General features: G+C 41.4%; 1 long non-coding RNA gene across 2 annotated transcripts in view; it reads left to right on the forward strand.

Moving 5' to 3' along the window:
* LOC119869839 overlaps positions 1 to 17,269 on the forward strand; it is a 60,490-nt gene extending 43,221 nt beyond the window's left edge. Inside the window, exon 4 of one of the 2 annotated variants that reach the window (XR_005354838.1) lies at positions 16,219 to 17,269. This is a non-coding gene — a long non-coding RNA (uncharacterized LOC119869839). Of the gene's footprint in view, positions 1 to 368; positions 849 to 16,218 lie in introns of those variants that run through there. The other variant, XR_005354839.1, reaches the window with a different exon arrangement.
* The last annotated feature ends 818 nt before the right edge of the window (positions 17,270 to 18,087 follow it).

Here is an 18,087-nt window from a genome sequence, read left to right on the forward strand (position 1 = left end):
CAATAGCCAGCCCCCTCAAGGTCCTGGAAACCTTGCCTCCAAAATTGCTTGGAGAGGACACTATCTCAAACCCCTCCCAACTCCCAGGTATATAATCAGCCACCCCTCACAGGCCTGGGGCAGCCGCTGTTCCAGCCCATGCATCCTATTCCCGCACTTTAATTAAACCACCATTTTGCACCAAAGATGTCTCAAGGATTCTTTCTTAATCATTGGCTCCAGATCGCACCCCACCAAACCTCACTTATATTCCAAAACCTCATCATCTGGTGCCCAACGTGAAGCTTTGAGTCTTTACGTCTGGACTCTATGCTTCGGTGCAAAGTTGGTAAGTACTTTCCTCTTCTCTTCCTTTACTCTCATTCCAGAGGCCCTTCGAGGAGTGCGGTCTTATTGGAACAGTTTCATGCTGATTGCTCAGGCTGTAATCCTTTAGCCTGTCCTACTCTACTGGGAGGAAAAAGCCTGCTTTTTGGCTAGAAGTTCATACCTGGCTGGAATTGTAATGACCCTGAAACTTGATGCCTTCTCTGTATTCCTGTCCTTATACAAAGTTGTCTGTCATGGGCATGGGACAGCCACCTAAGTCACCAGGATGACAGCCAATCTTAAGATTCCCATGTGAGGTTTCCTCCTCATTGATCTAATGTGATCTCCTCCACATCTCTGGTCTAGCCACTTCTGGCTGTGTGACCTCCACTGGGAGCCAGCCAAAACCAGTACCTGATTGAGTTAAACCCAACCGAAGACCATTTCTTAGGGAAGTTGGCTGTAAAGACTACATGTGTTGGAATGTCGCTTAGCCATGATGGATTTCTATCTTTACTGTTTTCTGTTTTTGTCCTCTAATAAATACATAAACTAAAAAATTAGGCAATTCCCTTGTAAAACTTTCCTGGTGTTCCCATGGGTTAAAAATGGCAGGTTTTGCCTTCAAGGCAAGGCAAAATAATGACCTTCATAGCACGACCTTCAAGGCACAGTATTTTGGTCCATATGCCAGAACCCATCCATAGCCTAGGATGTGATGGGGAAGCGGGGCAAGGGCAGGTCTCCCTCCTACAGGGGACTTTAATGGCTGCAGTGATCATTGCAATTTTGTTCAGGGGACGCCTCAGGTCTCTTTGATACCAGGAATCTCTGACATATCCTGAGCATGGAATGTCCCCCGAGAGTTAGGGGGGATTTTCTCTAGTAATGGACCTTCTTTACTCTTCTCTCGGAACATAGGACCTCCTCTCTTCAGTCCCCAAGGACTCTCCCTGGGAGTGCCTTTTTACCCACTAGAGACAGTTAGGATTACAAAATTTAGGAAAGGACTGAGCTCTTCTAACAATGCATGGCCTCGGTAGGGTCTACCCATTAGATCGCCTCTGCAGGAAATAAGGGAAATGGCCCAAATGTGTTGGCTAGTAAACTCCTTCCTGACGTTGGATAATAATTATCTAAATAGGCCTCCTCCAAGTAACCCAGGGTGTTGGAAACACAGGCCATCCCAGATGAAGAGGACTCTGACTCTTACTCTCTCATTCTTCCTCCTAATAGATGTGGGGGCTTCTCCCTCACTCATTTCCCAGGCTAATGGCTATAATTGGAGCCAACTGTGGTTAGTCCGCCTCAGGTCAGAGACATCAAGGAATATTCCCAAGCTGCTGTTGAAACACTCTTTGTTTTGGGGAAATTCCCTATCCTCTCCAGCCTGACATGGACTGCTTCATTTCACTTGTTTGTGGAAGAACATGGCATTTACTCATCTGTCCAAGTGGATGAGCTCTAGAACCAGGAACCCTTTCTCTGCCTCTGGCTTTACTTCACCTCTTCTGACCCCCTCCCCCTCCTGTTTCAGCACCACCTTGGGTGCAGCCTACGAAACTGGCTTCTATACCATCCTTGGTGCCTCTGGCACATTGGCTCCCACCCTCTCTGTCAAGGAGCAAAGAAGAGCACCCCTGGAATTAACACCGCTCACTCCAGATTTCCCCACCAGTGTCTCAGGTAAAAATTGGCAATGGGGGACAAAGTGACTTTTAAGAGTGGGCCCAGGTGACTCATATTCAGTATTTAACAAGTTTGTTGGTTTAAGGTAGACCTGTCTTTAAAGTTATCAGCGTTAAATATGAAACTTCTATTTTATCAAGGTTTGCTAAAGGTCAAATAAGCTCATGTTATCTCTGCTGCAATTTGTTAGGAAAAAAAGATGAAATGATGGTTAATTGTCTGTCTCAAAGTTTTCATAAGCAATTGTTAAGACAGCTTTCAAAGTTTTTGGTAACCTACAACTTTAAAGTTTTGGTTGGATGGTAATTGAGATTCACTTCAGTAGGATAAAGTGCTAGGACATAGGTTTGTGCCTCATTGCAGAGAAACTAAGGATATTTGAGTCTGTTGGTAAATATGTTTTGTGCTTAATAAAACCATAAATTTGCCATCTAAAGAGTTTTGGTATAATAGCTCACAATTGGTTACTACTTAGTTTTCACTGGAGACTAAGGTTTCTAAGACTGGAAAATTCTGCTAAATGTAATTAAGACTGATGAAGAATAAGAGAAACAACTCTGTATGTAGAACAGTTGGAGATATTTAAGAAAGATCTAAGAATGGGAATGTATTTTTGTTAAAGGTAAAAGAAGGTAATTTTGTCCTAAATTAGTCTGGATGTTTGATAAGAAATGGCTTGGAACAAAATCTGCATGCAAAAGAAAGTTGTAGAAGGTCTGTGAAAGGAAGTCTTTGGAGAGGAGTTTTAGATATGGTCAGGACGGACTAGGATTGAGATGAATGGATTTAAAAGTACACAGGTAGAAAATGAAAAGTCTGCTTTCTCTACATTCAAAAAGTTCTCTTGAACTGATTGGATTGGATGATACATTTAAGGAGGCCCAAAATTGTATGACTGTCCTCTAATGTGACCCAATGGCTACGCTACTCTAACTTGTGGCCATGTCTTCAATAGGCCATGGCTGGATAGGCCATTGTACTCTGGGCTTTGCCTGGATGCACAGATGCATCATTACTGATGAAGTTTTGGAATATAAGTGAGGTTTGGTGGGGTGAGGTCTGGAGCCGACGACCAAGAAAAAATTCTTGAGACATCTTTGGTGCAAAATGGCGGTTTAATTAAAGCATGGGGACAGGACCCATGGGCAGGAAGAGCGGCTGCCCCAGGCCTGTGAGGGGTGGCTGATTATATAGCTGGGAGTTGGGAGGGGTTTGAGATAGTGTCCTCTCCAAGCAATTTTGGAGGCAGGTCTCCAGGACCTTGAGGGGGCTGGCTATTGTTGGGAAAGGGTCACTTATTACTGTTTAATAAAACCTGAGCCATGAGACCCTTCAGATGTCTGGGGGTGGGCCATGTGCTTGGGGGATGATCACCAACACGTATCTTGGGGGTTTAGAAATAAAGGAAATTTCTAAAGGAATTTTTGGGTGTTAAAGCAGACTCACAGGATCCTGGGGGTCGGGCTAGGATTGCCTTTTGCCCTTAGCACAGTATTAACATCGAGGCAGTTGAGTCCTTAGAGGAATATCCCTCTGCCTGTTTCAGGGACTTGTCAGTGTGCTTTGTCCTCAGCTAGTCCTCTCTTCCCCCATCACTTTGACTGAGAGAACAGAGCAATTTGTTGATCCCAAGAGCAGCATTGTAGAGCAAAGTAGTGTGTATAGAGGAACCAAGAGGATGTGAGGCCTATTCTCTTTCCTGCAGCTGGAGGCAGACCTTAGGGGTCATTCCTTATGCAGCCTAAGTGGTCATTGACATCAGTGAGAAGGCATAATTTTATTATCTTTTTAAATCTAAATTAAATATATATATGTAAGAGCTGCTAGATTGAGAATGACTGGACAAGAGGTGGCTCAGAAGGCATATGACTAAAATAATACAAGTTGCATTGGGAAAGCATAATATTTTCTTACGTACTTGGCTAAAAACAAGTGCCAGAAGGGACAAATATCTCTTATACAGGGACTCAGAGGAGGAATGTCATCTTGTCATAAAAATAAAACTTCTCAAGGAGTCCATGAAAGCTGGGTATGTGTTCGTTTCTGTGTGTAAGTGTGTGTGTGGCTTTATGTGGTTGTGTCTGTGTGTTTGAGTGTATGTAATTGCCTGAAGTACTTCTCTGCCCTCATAAGCATGGTTCTGCGTACTTCCCCCATATTTCACACTTCCTCTGTTATTACATGATCCTTTTTTGCATGTTCTGGAATATGGGCCAAAACCATGGGGGTGTATGTGGTTGGAGGATAGACACCATAGAGCTTCTAGATGAGGTCAGAGCGTGTAAGGTGACCTGGGAGGGAACTCCAGGGCTGGTGTGGGCCGCCGTGCATCTCCATCTGAGAGATGAAACCTACTTTGAAGAAGAGGGAAAGGGTAGAGCAAGAGTGGTAGGGGTCATCTGGGACATTCAGCTCCCAGGTGGTACCTCGCTAAGGTCTAGCAGGTGGGAGTGGTACATGGAGGAGGATGGTGACACTTGACAAAGACAAGATCTGAGATTTGATTGGAAATAGAGTGGACCATGGCAGGCTTATGGGTGGCAGATGCTGCAATGTAGCCTGTGTGAGCAGGTGTGGGGAACAAATTATTAATAGATAGATGTCTATCTATGAAAACATGGGGAACAAATTAGCTCCTGGCCACCCCAGTGGACATCATCTGGAAACTTTGACGTCGGCACTCGAAAATCCCCACGGAGATCTGTGTCCAGACACTGAAATGTTAAGGAGGGTAATACTGGCTGCTCTGAGGTAATGGGATGAGTGTTATGAATAAAAGATAATGAGTTTTTCCAACATTCTTTATCATATTCAGATTTTAAACGCCAACCTTCAAGTTTTTTTTTTTTTTTTTCATTTTCCCCTCTAAAAAGTGTTCTCTAGTGGGACGTTTCAGAGATACGTGCCAAGAGCAAATCTTATCTGCTTTGTCTCTGTTGGTCCCTGGCACGGGCAGGATTTGGGTGATTCTTAGAGCTCTGCCTCAAGGGCTGTGCTCCCTGAAGGCGCATCCTGAGGAAGTCATGATCCCTTGCCCCATCTCAGGGTGGAGCAAATAGGGCAATGAGACAATGATTTCTATGATGTTAAGAGATAGCGGCCACTGAGGATTTGGTGCCAAGGGGCCAGTGGGTTTGGGGCACAAGGAAGTCTCACGAACTTTGCTTTGGGAGAGAATCAGGCCTGAGGCCTTAGATGATGAGCACGTGCAGCATAAGCAATCACCTCTAATTACAAAAGGGGCAATAAGGAAGTTGCTTTCTGTCCAGGGAAGATGGGGCAAAGTCTGTGCCTTTTCCCATATGTGGGGATACTGAATGTCAATGTCCTTATTTCTGCCTTTTCTGTATTCCAATGAATGATGTGGGGTTTTCTCTAATTGGGGGCAGTGTGTGGTCAATGCAACTCCTTATGCCAACCATGAGACCAGCAGGCCCCTGGGTGCCCTTCTCTACTGAGCCAGTGCCACCTCTAACCAACCAGAGTGGGTCAAGGTGTCTTCTGGGCTGTTGAAGCTAGTCTTCAACTAGTGAGTCTTTGTGGGGGTAAAGCAGTGGTCCAAGGGTCTGATGTTACTGCTTAAAACCAGGAGAAAAACTAGCTTTGGGCCAGGTCCGAATAAAAAGCAAAGGAGCTACTCCTAAGATTCTGAGAGAAAAATAAATGACCATGACTCATTTTAAATTACAACCCCCCCCAAAAAATAAAAATAAATAAATTATAACCCAGCGTAGTGATGTACTCACGTTGGAAGATTTGACAGCGCCTCTGTGTTCTTGAACGCAGGCATCATTAAAGATGTGCCTGGAGGCGGCATCAATAATTTTAACTGAGAGGATCCACACAGTTATACTGACACGGAAATGGGTATCTATCAATATCCATATAGCTATATAGGTGCACACATACAGATACAGATATCCATGTATCGTCACAAATTGATATCTATAGGCATCCTTTCCCTTGTTCCCTCTCTTCATAGTCCTTGCATCAGCTGAAGAGTAAAAATTCATTTTAAGTTATTCAGCTTCCTGCAGTCCACATATTTATAGTCAGGGTATTTTTTAAATGTCTAAATTTACTCAGCCAAAAAAAATAAATAAATAAAAGCTTATTTCTTTTTTCTTGTATGTCTTTTTTTTCACCCCTTACAATCCTGAAAACTCAGGAAACTTCATAGGTCACACGGGAAATGACCCTGCCCCTGGCCTTGGTCACTGGCTGAAATTTCTATACCCTTCTCAAGGCCAGGGTCTTCCATTTGCACACGTCTGTAGATGCCTGCTGTGTTTTGACTCTGGGGGCTCAATCAAGGACCCGGTCCAGTTCTGTATTAAGGATTTCACCTTCTGAGATATCTTTTGTGAACTCAGAGAGAGAGAGACAAGGGCTAATGGATTTGTGCATCGTCCACTACGTGTGTTTGGCACCCCAGGAGGTAACAGGGCTTCCAATTGCCAAAGGCTGATCCCTGGCAGATCCTGAACTGCGGTAGCCAGGCTGTGGGGTATGTAGTTACTTTTGCATGAACAACTTTGCCTTCAGAGATGCCACTTCACTTGTAATTATAATTATTTCCTTGAAAACCATGGACCTGGGCTTTTATTTTATAACTAATTAGTAATAAAACTAATTAGCCACAACAAATCCTATCTATCCTTAGTTTGCTCAGGACTACGATATTGTATATTAGTTTGCCTCTTGGTAGGAGCTTCTTGGCTGTGGCATGACTTTGCTGCAATTCCCCAGGGCCCCAGGGAAAGGGATGCTGCATACAAGGTAAAAGCCTGCTCTGAGCCCCTGAGTAATCCCAAGCAGAGCTGTTCCCCAGCCTAAGGCTGTCAGGTTTGCACTTTGAAACCAACAGCAGAGTTCTAGGTGCTGCTTTGGACAATGAACAACCATGCTTGATGCACAAGACAGCAGGGCACAAAATAAAGCATAGAGAAGCCATTCAGGGCCACGTTTAAATCCAAGAAAGAGAGAGAATGGGTCTACTAGGGAGGGAGACTTGCCACAGAACTCCTCTTCCTTTACCAGGCTTGCCTTTGGACTCTCTCTGAGTGCATTGGGAAGCAATCACCCCACACAAGTGTAAACTCCTAGGGTGGTTCCTGAGGTTTAGAGAAATGAAGGAATTAAGGTGGCTAATAAAATGGAAGCTGCCATGTAAATTAAAAGCAGAAAGTGCACTTTAATTAGACCTGGCTACTGCTTTCACTCCATTTCCAAAATATTAAAAATTTCCTTTTGCTTGTTGCATGAGTAATCCTGGCCCTGATTAATTGGAAACACTCGGTCCTTGATACTCCCACATATTATCCCTTGAGGGGACTGTGCTTCAGTGACAAATGTTAACAGAATGTGCTACATTATCTTTCTTTGGCACAGCAAATAAAGAGGGGAAATTATTTATTCCTGGCACTGGCAAGCAGCCCTAGGGGATCTCTGGGGCCCGGCTCCAACTCCGACTGAGTGATGGTGGCAGCGTTGCTTTACTTTACCAGCAGAAAGAACTGCTGCCCTCTCGCGCCATTAGCTAAGTCAGAAACATCAAACTTCTGTGGGATCCATTCCAGCTGAAACAACAGACTCCTTTATCATTGTAACAAGAGGACTGGGAATTATTTTTCCTCTGAAAAATTAATATCGTGAATGTGCCAAGTGGATAACTCAGGATGTTCTTTTTTGATGCCAAAACAGTTGAATTTTTACACTGAGGAGAGGGAACGCGGAGTTGGAGAACTCTATTGGTTTCCTGGGATGTTTAACAAATACGTCTCTCTCAGCATGTACTAAATGCTCCGCACTTCTGAGATGCTATGGGTCAGGCACCAGGAAATGCCATTGTCCTACTTTTACTTCTGAAAATGTCTGTCCTTGGAGGTTATTCTCATAAAAATCAATTTCTTACGACCCTTCTTAAGCTTCTACAGACTATTTTCAAAGTCAACAAAAATAACCTGTTGTTTCTTGATGTTAAAGTGAATCCCATAATTATTTTTATCGTATTCAAATAACCATTTGGTTAAAGTTGGGGTGAGATGTATCTAGGTTGCTATAGCTACCAGATCAGTTATGTGTGATAGCCTTCTAGGCTGCATCCCAAAGTGACAGTTACTTGATTACTCCATTCAGTGCTGGTCAAATGGGTCCAAATGTTAGCTTTTAGCCCTTTATGTTATTTGGAATGTGAAAACATCTCTATAGGATTATAAATATTTAATTTAACTCATCGATTCTTAAAACTATAGATTCTATTTTTATCTTCATTGGGAGTAAATGTTTAAAAGGTCTTTTCACTTCTGGCTTTCCATTGAATGACATGAATGCATCCAAGGACAGGGCACAACTGCTCTGGCATTTCTGGGTGAGGTGAACCCCACCGGACAAGAGCAGCTCTCCAAAGAAGAGCCCAGCTGGAAGCAGTGGTGCAGTTGAACTGGCCTGATAAAGGAGCGACCCCAGGCTCAACAGCATCTACCAAGCAGGATTTCTGGAAAATTGATGGTCAGTCTCTGGAGCTGGGAAAAAAAAAAAAAAAGGCTTAGTTGATCCTGACACCTTAATCTTCTCATGTCCCAAGATTAGATCTGTTGTCAAGTGTCTTTAGGATCTGCCCTCCCATATAAGACTCTTTGGTGTTTGTATTGAATATTTGTTATACAGGGACTCCTGGGGATCCCTGGGTGGCGCAGCGGTTTGGCGCCTGCCTTTGGCCCAGGGCGCGATCCTGGAGACCCGGGATCGAATCCCACGTCAGGCTCCCGGTGCATGGAGCCTGCTTCTCCCTCTGCCTATGTCTCTGCCTCTCTCTCTCTCTCTGTATGACTATCATAAATAAAATAAAAAGAAAAAAAAGAATCCCAGGGACTCCTGGTCTCCAAGCCCCTTCTTTTGCAACAATCTCTTGCTTTCCTATTGAGGAATCACTTCTCAGTTGTTGAGGGTGATCTTGATGGGCTTATCACCCTTCCCTGGTGAACCACTGGGCACCGAGTATAAGCACAGACAATCCAATACTCTCCGCAGAGCCTGTAGACAGTCTTGGTGCTTGTCCTTTTCTGATATGGATTTCCAGCTTTCAGTTTTGTGAGCTCCACCATGTCCTTCCAATAGACCTTTTTATTCTGTTTAAATTGGCCACGGTCAATTTCTACTGTTTACCACCTTGTAATCCTGACTAAATCACTTCTTTCATTTTGATGATTGCTGGGACTTTATGTGTTGTAACCATAAATTTGGCTGATTTCAAGAGAAACTTCCTAGAACTTAAATATCCATGGATGTCTTCCTTAAAGGTTTTTATAAATTATAGGATATTGTATAATCTCTTATTGACTCTTATGGCAGAAACTATAGGTGGTCTGTCAGTACCCTTATAATTTCCCCATCTTCATTTACACTTTTGTCTAGGTGCTTATTTTTCTCACATGGTGGTTTCATTAAGGAAGGAATTCTTCTGTCAATCTCACAGTCTGAACTTTATTAGTCTAAGGCAATCATGCTAATTCCATTCCTTTTGCTAGCGTCAGGCTTAGGAAAGCATGGGGCATATACACAGACAGTGAGGCATGAAGGAGTTATGGTGGCCTGCAGACATCTAGAAAAGGTTTCTTGGCTCTTAAACGGAGATATATGGAAGAAATATGCCCTTTCCAGACTCTGTACATTGGAGGGTGACAATGTGATGCCTGAAGCAGACACTTGGAGCCATGAAGGGAACAAGCTGAAGTCAAAGCCAATAGGATGAGAATAGCAGAATATTAAGGTGGAAGGAAACTGGGTCTTTGATAATCTGTTGTACATCTGAATTACCCAATTTAGGAACTTCTCTACACCATTCTGCTTGCTACATAAGATAGTATAAAATTCCTTAAACCATGTTGGGTTTTCCCCCAAAGCATTGTAACTAGCATACAACTCTTGCTCCGAATAGATTTTTGTAGTGAGTTTGTGAAGTATATCATTGCCTACTGGCTGTTTTGGGGCCTTTTATCCATGAAGATAAATATCTATCATTTGAGAGAGGGTTTAATATTAGATAATAGTCAAAATGCTCACAAAGGTTATCTAAACTGCATAATGCTGTGTTTGATTTAACAGAAGGATTGACTGTGGGATAATATTTTGATTTTTATGAGGATGAAAGCTGGTATGTAAGCTGTGTCAAGAGAAGAGGTCCTAAAATGTCATGTACAAAGGCCACACCATTGGAACAAGTGCACAGGTCTTCAGCATAACACTTTTGAAAGACAACATTCATTGACTATTTTACATAGTTGCTAAAACTAAAGACATTAACAGACTTCTATGTCCTATTCCTTAAAGTCTGTCAAAACTGAATTGTGCTGGGGTCTTTGGGACAGTAACTCACATTTAGATCAGCTGCCTATATTCAAGTTATTTCAGTGGGAGTCCTATGGCACAGATGTGTGGCATGGTCAGAAATGTTGGGACTTTATACCAACTTTAACACCTGGTGGCATACTAATTGAGAGCATTAGGTTTTGGAATTGAACAGTAGATGATGCAGTACAGATTGAAACTTAATCTGATTAAGTGACTTTGGGGACCCCCAAAGCCTCATTACTGTCATCTAAAAAAAATGAGATAGTAAGAGACAGTAGTTGGGAGAACTCAATAGGAAATTCATAAAAGCATTTAGAAAGGTGGATTTCATTCAGAAAGCATCAATCATTATTGCAGTTAACCCAGCTCCCTACAAAGCAGGGCTGTCTGGAAAATATGTGTGCTTAGAGAGAGAGCGAAGTGAATAGTCGTTAGAGACCATTTCATCTGCTCTCACTGCCATTGACTTCCATTGCCATAGACACTTCTTCTAAGGAGGCCAAAGTCCATTGATTACTTCAGGAATGGATACTTATAATTTCATAGAATTAATTAATATTTTAACATAGAATATAAACTAGAAGATTTCATTCAATTTTATTTTTTAAGTTTCAGTTAACATACAATGCAATATTGGTTCAATGACTCATTACTTACATACAAGTGCCCTCTTTAATACCCATCTCCCATTTAGCTCATCCCCCACCCAGGTCCCTCCATCAACTCTGTGAGTTCTCTATTGTGAAGAGTCTCTTATGGCTCGTTTCCCTCTCTCTTTTTTTTTCTTTCCCCCTTGAAATAGATGTTCATCTATTTTCTTTCTTCCATTCCACCTATGAGTGAGACCATATGGTATTTGTCTTTCTCTGACTGACATGTTTCACTTAGAATAATACACTCTAGCTCCATTCACATCATTGCAAATGGCAAAATTTCATTTTTGTTGGTTGAGTGATAATCCGAGATATATATATATAACTCACGTCTTCTTTATCCATTCATGAGTTGATGGACATTGGGTTTTCTCCATACGTTGGCTACTGTTGATGATGCTGTTATAAACATTGAGGTGCGTGTACCCCTTCAAATCCATATTTTTGTATCCTTTGGGTAAATACCTACTAGTGCAATTGCTGCATCAGAGGCAGTTATTAAGGAAGCTCCATTCTGTTCTCCAGAGTGGTGCTACCAGTTTGCATTCCTATCAAAAGTGCGAAAGGATTCCCCTTTCTCTCCATCCTCACCAATACCTGTTGCTTCCTGTGTTTTTAATTTCAGCCATTCTTACTGGTGTGAGGTAGTATCTTATCATGGTTTTAATTTGTATTTCTTTCATGATGAGTGATGCTGAGCATCTTTTCATGTGTCTGTTGGCCATCTGGATGTCTTCTTTGGAAAAGTGTCTATTCATGTCTTCTGTCTATATCTTAATTGGATCACTGTTTTTTGCATGTTGAGTTTATAAATTCTTTACAGATATTTGATACTAACCCTTCATCAGATGTGTCGTTTGCAAATATCTTCTCCCATTCCATAGATTGCTTTTTTTTATTGTTTCCTTTTGTGTAAAGCCTTTTATCTAGATAAAGTCCCTATAGTTAGTTCACTTTTGGTTTTATTTCCTTTGCTTCTGGGGATGTGTCTAGAAAGAAGTTGCTATGGCCAAGGCCAAAGAGGTTGCTGCCTGTGTTCTCCTCTAGGATTTTGCTCAATTCCTGTCTCACATTTACATCTTTCACCCATTTTGAAGTTATTTTTGTGTATAGTGTAAGAAAGTGATCCAGTTTCAGGCAGCCCAGGTGGTTCAGTGGTTTAGTACCTGCCTTCACCCCAGGGCGTGATCCTGGGGTCCTGGGATCGAGTCCCACGTCAGAGTCCCTGCATGGAGCTGGCTTCTCCCTCTGCCTGTGTCTCTGCCTCTGTGTGTGTGTGTATGTGTGTGTGTGTGTGTGTGTGTGTGTGTGTGTGTATCTCATGAATAAATAAATAAAATCTTTAAAACAAGTGATCCAGTTTCATTCTTCTGCATGTGGCTGTACAGTTTTCCCACCATCATTTGTTGAAGAGACTGTCTTTTTTCCACCGGATAATTTTTCCTGCTTTGTCAAAGATTAATTGACCATAGAGTTGTGGTTCATTTCTGGGTTCTCTATTCTGTTCCATTGATCCATGTGTCTGTTTTTGTGCCAGTACTATACTATCTTGATGATCACAGCTCTGTAATACAGCTTGAAGTCCCAAATCATGATGCCTCCAGCTTTGCTTTGCTTTTTCAGGATTTCTTTGGCTATTTAGGGTCTTTTCTAGTTCCATAAAAATTTTAGGATTGTTTGTTCTAGCTCTGTGAAAAATGCTCGTGGTATTTTGATAGGGATTGAATTAAATGTGTAGATTGCTTTGGGTAGTATTGACATTTTAACAATATTTGTTCTTCCAATCCATGAGCACGGAATGTATTCCCATTTCTTCGTGTCTTCCTCCATTTATTTCAGTAGTATTTTATAGTTTTCAGAGTAAAGATCGCTTACCTCTTTGGTTAGGTGTATTCCTTAGGTCTCTTACTGTTTTGGTGCCATTGCAAATAGGATCAATTCCTTGATTTCTTTTTCTGTTGCTTCATTATTGGCATATAGAAATGCAGATTTCTGCACATTGATTTTGTATCTGTGACTTTGCTGAATTTTTGTATCAGTTCCAGTAATTTTTTGGGTTTTCTACATAGAGTATCGTATCATCTGCAAATAGTGAAAGTTTGACTTCTTCCTTGCTGATTTTGGATACCTTTTATTTTTTTCATAGTCTGGTTGCTGAGGCTAAGGTTTTCAGTACTATGTTAAATAGTAATGGTGAGAGTAGACATTCTTGTCTTGTTTTCCCTTTCCCCTAAGGGGAAAGGCTCTTGTTTTTCCCCATTGAAGATGATATTAATATGAGTCTTTCGTATATGGCTTATGATGTTGAAGTATGTTCCATCTATCCCTACTTTGTTGAGGTTTTTTTTAAATCAAGAATGGATGCTATATTTTGTCAAGTACTTTTCTTGCATCTTTTGATGGTTCTTATCCATGTTATGGTTCATAAAAACTCTTATGGTTCTTATCCTTACTTTCATTAATGTGGTGTATTACATTGATTTGTGAATACTGAACTATTCCTGCAGCCAAGGAATAAATCCCACCTGATTGTGGTAAATAATTCTTTTAATGTGGTAAATAATTCTTTAATATCCTGTTGAATTGAGTTTGCCGGTGTTTTATTCAGAATATTTGCATCTGTGTTCATCAGTGATATTGGCCTGTAATTTTCTTTTTAACTGGGGTCTTTGTGGTTTTGGAATCAAGGTAATACTGTCTTTATAAAATGAGTCTGGAAGTTTCACCTAAAAACAGTCACATAGATCAATGGGACAGAATGCAGAACCCAGAAATAAACTTACATATACATGGCCAATTATTTTATGATAAAGGAGGCAAGAATATACAGGAAGGAAAAACAGTATCTTCAATAAACGGTGTTGGGAAAACTGGACAGTGACATGCAAAAGAATGAAACTAGACCACTATCTTACACCATATACAAAAAAATAATTCAAAATAGATGAAAACTTTGATGCAAAATCTGAAACCATATAATTCCTAGGAGAAAATGTAGATTGTAAGCTACTGATGTTAACATCAGTCTTGGGGATGAACTTTTGTATTTGACTCCAAAAGCAACAAAAGCAAAAGTAAGTGGGACTACATGAAACTAAAAAGCTTCTGCATATGGAAGAAAAACACCAATGAAATGAAGACAGCCTACTGATGGGGGATAATATTTACAAATCATATCTGTTAAGACACTAACATCCTAAATAAATGAAGGACTCATGAAAGTCAATACTAACAAAACAATCAATTAAAAATGGGCAAAGAAAAGAATCTGAATGAACATTTAACCAATGAAGATATACATATGGCCAACAGATACATGAAAAGATGTTCAACATCACTAGTCATCATGGAAATGCAAATCAAAACTACAAAGAAGTAACACCCCACACCTGTCAAAATCACTTTTATAAAACACACACACACACACACACACACACACACACACTAAGAAATAAGTGCTGACAAGAATGTGGAGAAAAGGGGTCCTTCTGCACTGTTAGTAGGAATGTTAATATGTGTCCCGCTATGGAAAACAGTATGTAGATTCCTCAAGCAACTAAAAATAAAACTATCATATGACCCAGCAATTCCACTTCTGGGTATTTATCTGAAGCAAACAAAAACAGTAATTTGAAAAGATATATGCACCTCCGTATTCACTGTAGCATTACTTAAAATAGTTGAGTCTACGGCCATACCACCCTGAATGTGCCCAATGTCATCTAAAATAGTCGAGATATAGAAACCATGTAAGGATCTGTTGATAGATGAATGGATAGAAAACGTGTGGTATGTATACATATATAGCAGAAAACTACTCAGTCATAAAAAAGAATTAAATCCTGTTGCTTGTGACAATATGGATTTACCCTGAGGGAATTATGTTAAGCAAAATAAGTCAAACAGAGAAATACAAATATATGATTTCACTTATATGTGTAATCTAAAGAGTAACACAAATGAACAAACAAACAAAAAACAAAATCATAGAACAGAATAGTGATTACCAGAGTGGAAGGAAGCTGGGGAGTGTGTGAAATAGGTAGAGAGGTAAAGAGTATCAAAAGGTATGAATTTCAAGTTATAAAATAATACATCATGAGGATATTAAAAAAATACACTTGGGTGCATGTGAGTAGCTCAACCGATTACGTTTCTGACTCTTAATTTCACCTCAGGTCATGATCTCAGGGTTCGGAGATTGAGCCACATGTTGGACTCTGCTCTGGGTCTGGAGCTGCTTAAGATTCTCCCTCTTCCCCTCCCTTTGCTCCTCACTCTCCTCTCTTAAAAAGCAAAATAAAACAACAACAAGACTTGTGGCTTTCATCATTTTTCCAAGGAAGGAGACCATATTCCTAGATAGCTGAAGATCCTCTTTCTCCTGCATTGAAACTAAACTTGGAGTGTCTGCTTGGTGTCTGTGCTTCTAAAGCAAAGTTGGAGTGAGGGGTATTTGCGAGCATCTGTGGTTTTTGCCGGCTTCTTGATTACCTGCAGCTTTCAAACCTGCCTTCCTGACAAGAGGAATAATGCACAAGAAATGTAACTGAGGAGAAACCTCCAGAGTCTGAATAAACTCTCAATTTTCTCCCTTCCATACGTTCAGACTGGACTAAAGGGGAGTGTTTCTGGCAAATACATAAATCATTGAAACATGATTATGTGACCTTTAAGATTCCCAGCTTGAAGGATGCAGCTCTTCTGGACAGAAAGAAATGGCAGAAGTTTATGAAAGTGCAATAAGATGACAGTACTGATTTTTCCTTCTAATGCCCAAATGGTTATAAAACACGGCTTGATAAAAATACCTCTTTGGTTTGCAGGAGGTTGGAAATGAAATGTAGCAGAGGTAGGGAAGAAAAACCCAAGGCAGCCAGTGCTTGTCATCCTGAAACCCAGAACTGCTGTGATTGGCACCAGCGACCCAGGAGATCTGATTACAAGAGTTGAAAATGGAATAGGTTTCTTCCTGGAATGGACCAGGTTCCCAGGAGGAAACAAGACACTGTTTTATGGGGTCATTATGTGCTCGGAAACAGTCTCCTTCTCGTAGTCATGGCAGAGCACTTCACACTCAGAACTGCTTATGGTTGCCCATATTTTCCTAAGTAGCCACTTGGCATGTCGGCAGAATCTCTGCAACTGCTAAAATAAGAGTGATCTTTCTCCTCCTGGTGAGACTAGAGCCTCAACTTGGATTCCTTTGTCACAGGCACCTTAACTCTGGAGACCCAGTGTGAATCCTCCAAGAACATGCTGTGTTCACATTTTCCATGGACTTTTATTGGTTCCCTTAGATGGAGAGCAAGACGGAAACAAGGTGAGGTGAGTGCTTATGTGGCCCTGTGTCTCGGCCTCCCAGTCTGCCTGTGTCTCGGACTACCAGTCCACCAGTGTCTCAGCCTCCCAGTCGGCCTGTGTCTCGGCCTCCCAGTCCGCCTGTGTCTCGGCCTCCCAGTCTGCCTGTACCTCGGCCTACCAGTCTGCCTGTGTCTCGGCCTACCAGTTGGCCTTAGCTCGGCCTACCAGTCCGCCTGTGTCTCGGCCTACCAGTTGGCCTGTAGCTCAGCCTACTAGTCAGCCTGAGAAGGATTTGAATACAACTGGTGGAGCAAATTCATAGAGCTCTCTGTGCTTGGCACAGTCTCTGTGCTTAGCACAGTTCTCTTGACATGCAAGGTCTTAGATGATTGGGCCCCACCCTGTATACCATGACTTTTCACAATATGCTGTGTTAGAGAAGACCCCTGATCACCATCACCAACTGGCTTAATCAGAAAGGGCATTTGTTTGCTTATGTAATGGGAAAGTCCTAGGACTGGGGCTCAGGACAACTTATAACATCCCCTCATATCCAAATACATGGACCAAGAGTGGAAAAGGGAGTGCCTGCTTTTAGGAAAGTTTCCAGGGTTTTAATGGAAGCTGTACAGGCAGAAACAGACATTCCAGGTTCCTCCCGGGTGGACTGAGCCCAGCTCTGACTCCCAGGTCTGCTTTCTTAGATACCACACCAACTACCTCTCTAGGCATAGCTCCTGCTTGCTTTTCTTAGCATCTCTCCTAGAAGGTGACTTTGCCCATAGCACAGTTGGCTGTGCATTTAACATTTTGTTTGATCCCTAAAACCATTCTATGAGATATTGGTATTATTCCCATTTGATAGAACAGAAAAACTGACATGTTCCAACGAGTTCCCTCTATAGGTTTTAGTTTGGCTGTAATGCGAGGGATGGAGGAAGCTGAACTTTGACTTACTTGGAATAGGGCTATTCAAACCTATATATAAATAAGTTAGGAAAATCTGTTCAGAAATTTTGTCCTTAAAAAAAAAAAAAAAAAAGAAATTTTGTCCTTAAATTCTCCCAGTCTGTCCATCCCACTTTTAAATGTATTTATTTTTACTTGTCTATTTATTTACTTAATAAATTAACAAACAGTGCATATTACTTTCAGGTACACAATATAGTGATGTGACAATTTTATTTTTTTAACTTATATAAAGATTTTATTTTATTTTATTTGAGGAGGAGGAGGGAGGGAGAGAAAAAAAGGGGGGGGGGGATAAGGGGCTAAGAGAGAAAGACACACACTCTGCTGAGCATAGAGCCTGATGCTCAAGACCCTGGGATCACTCCCTGAGCCAAAGGCAGACTCTTAACAGAATGAGCCACCCAGGCACTTTAGTATTATTTTTTAATATAGATACTGTGATTGGGACGCCTGGGTGGCTCAGCAGTTGAGCCTTCAGCTCAGGAGTGATCCCAGGGTCCTGGGATCGAGTTCTGCATCGGACTTCCTGCATGTGGCCTGCTTCTTCCGCTGCCTATGTCTCTGCCTCTTTCTGTCTGTGTCTCTCATGAATAAATAAACAGAATCTTTTAAAAAATTATAGAGCTGTGACTTAAGTTTTGATGTCAAGGCTAACATTTTATCTTTTTTTTTTTTTGCTAACAATTTATCTTAAGATTAAGCACTCAATACTTTAAAATCTCAATATAAAATAATATCCCAATATTTTTTTCCATCAGATCCCCTCCTTAGTGCCCCTCACCCAGTCATCCCATCCTCCCACCCACCT

Source organism: Canis lupus, chromosome 1, assembly GCF_011100685.1.
Source record: "Canis lupus familiaris isolate Mischka breed German Shepherd chromosome 1, alternate assembly UU_Cfam_GSD_1.0, whole genome shotgun sequence".
Classification (NCBI taxonomy): domain Eukaryota; kingdom Metazoa; phylum Chordata; class Mammalia; order Carnivora; family Canidae; genus Canis; species Canis lupus.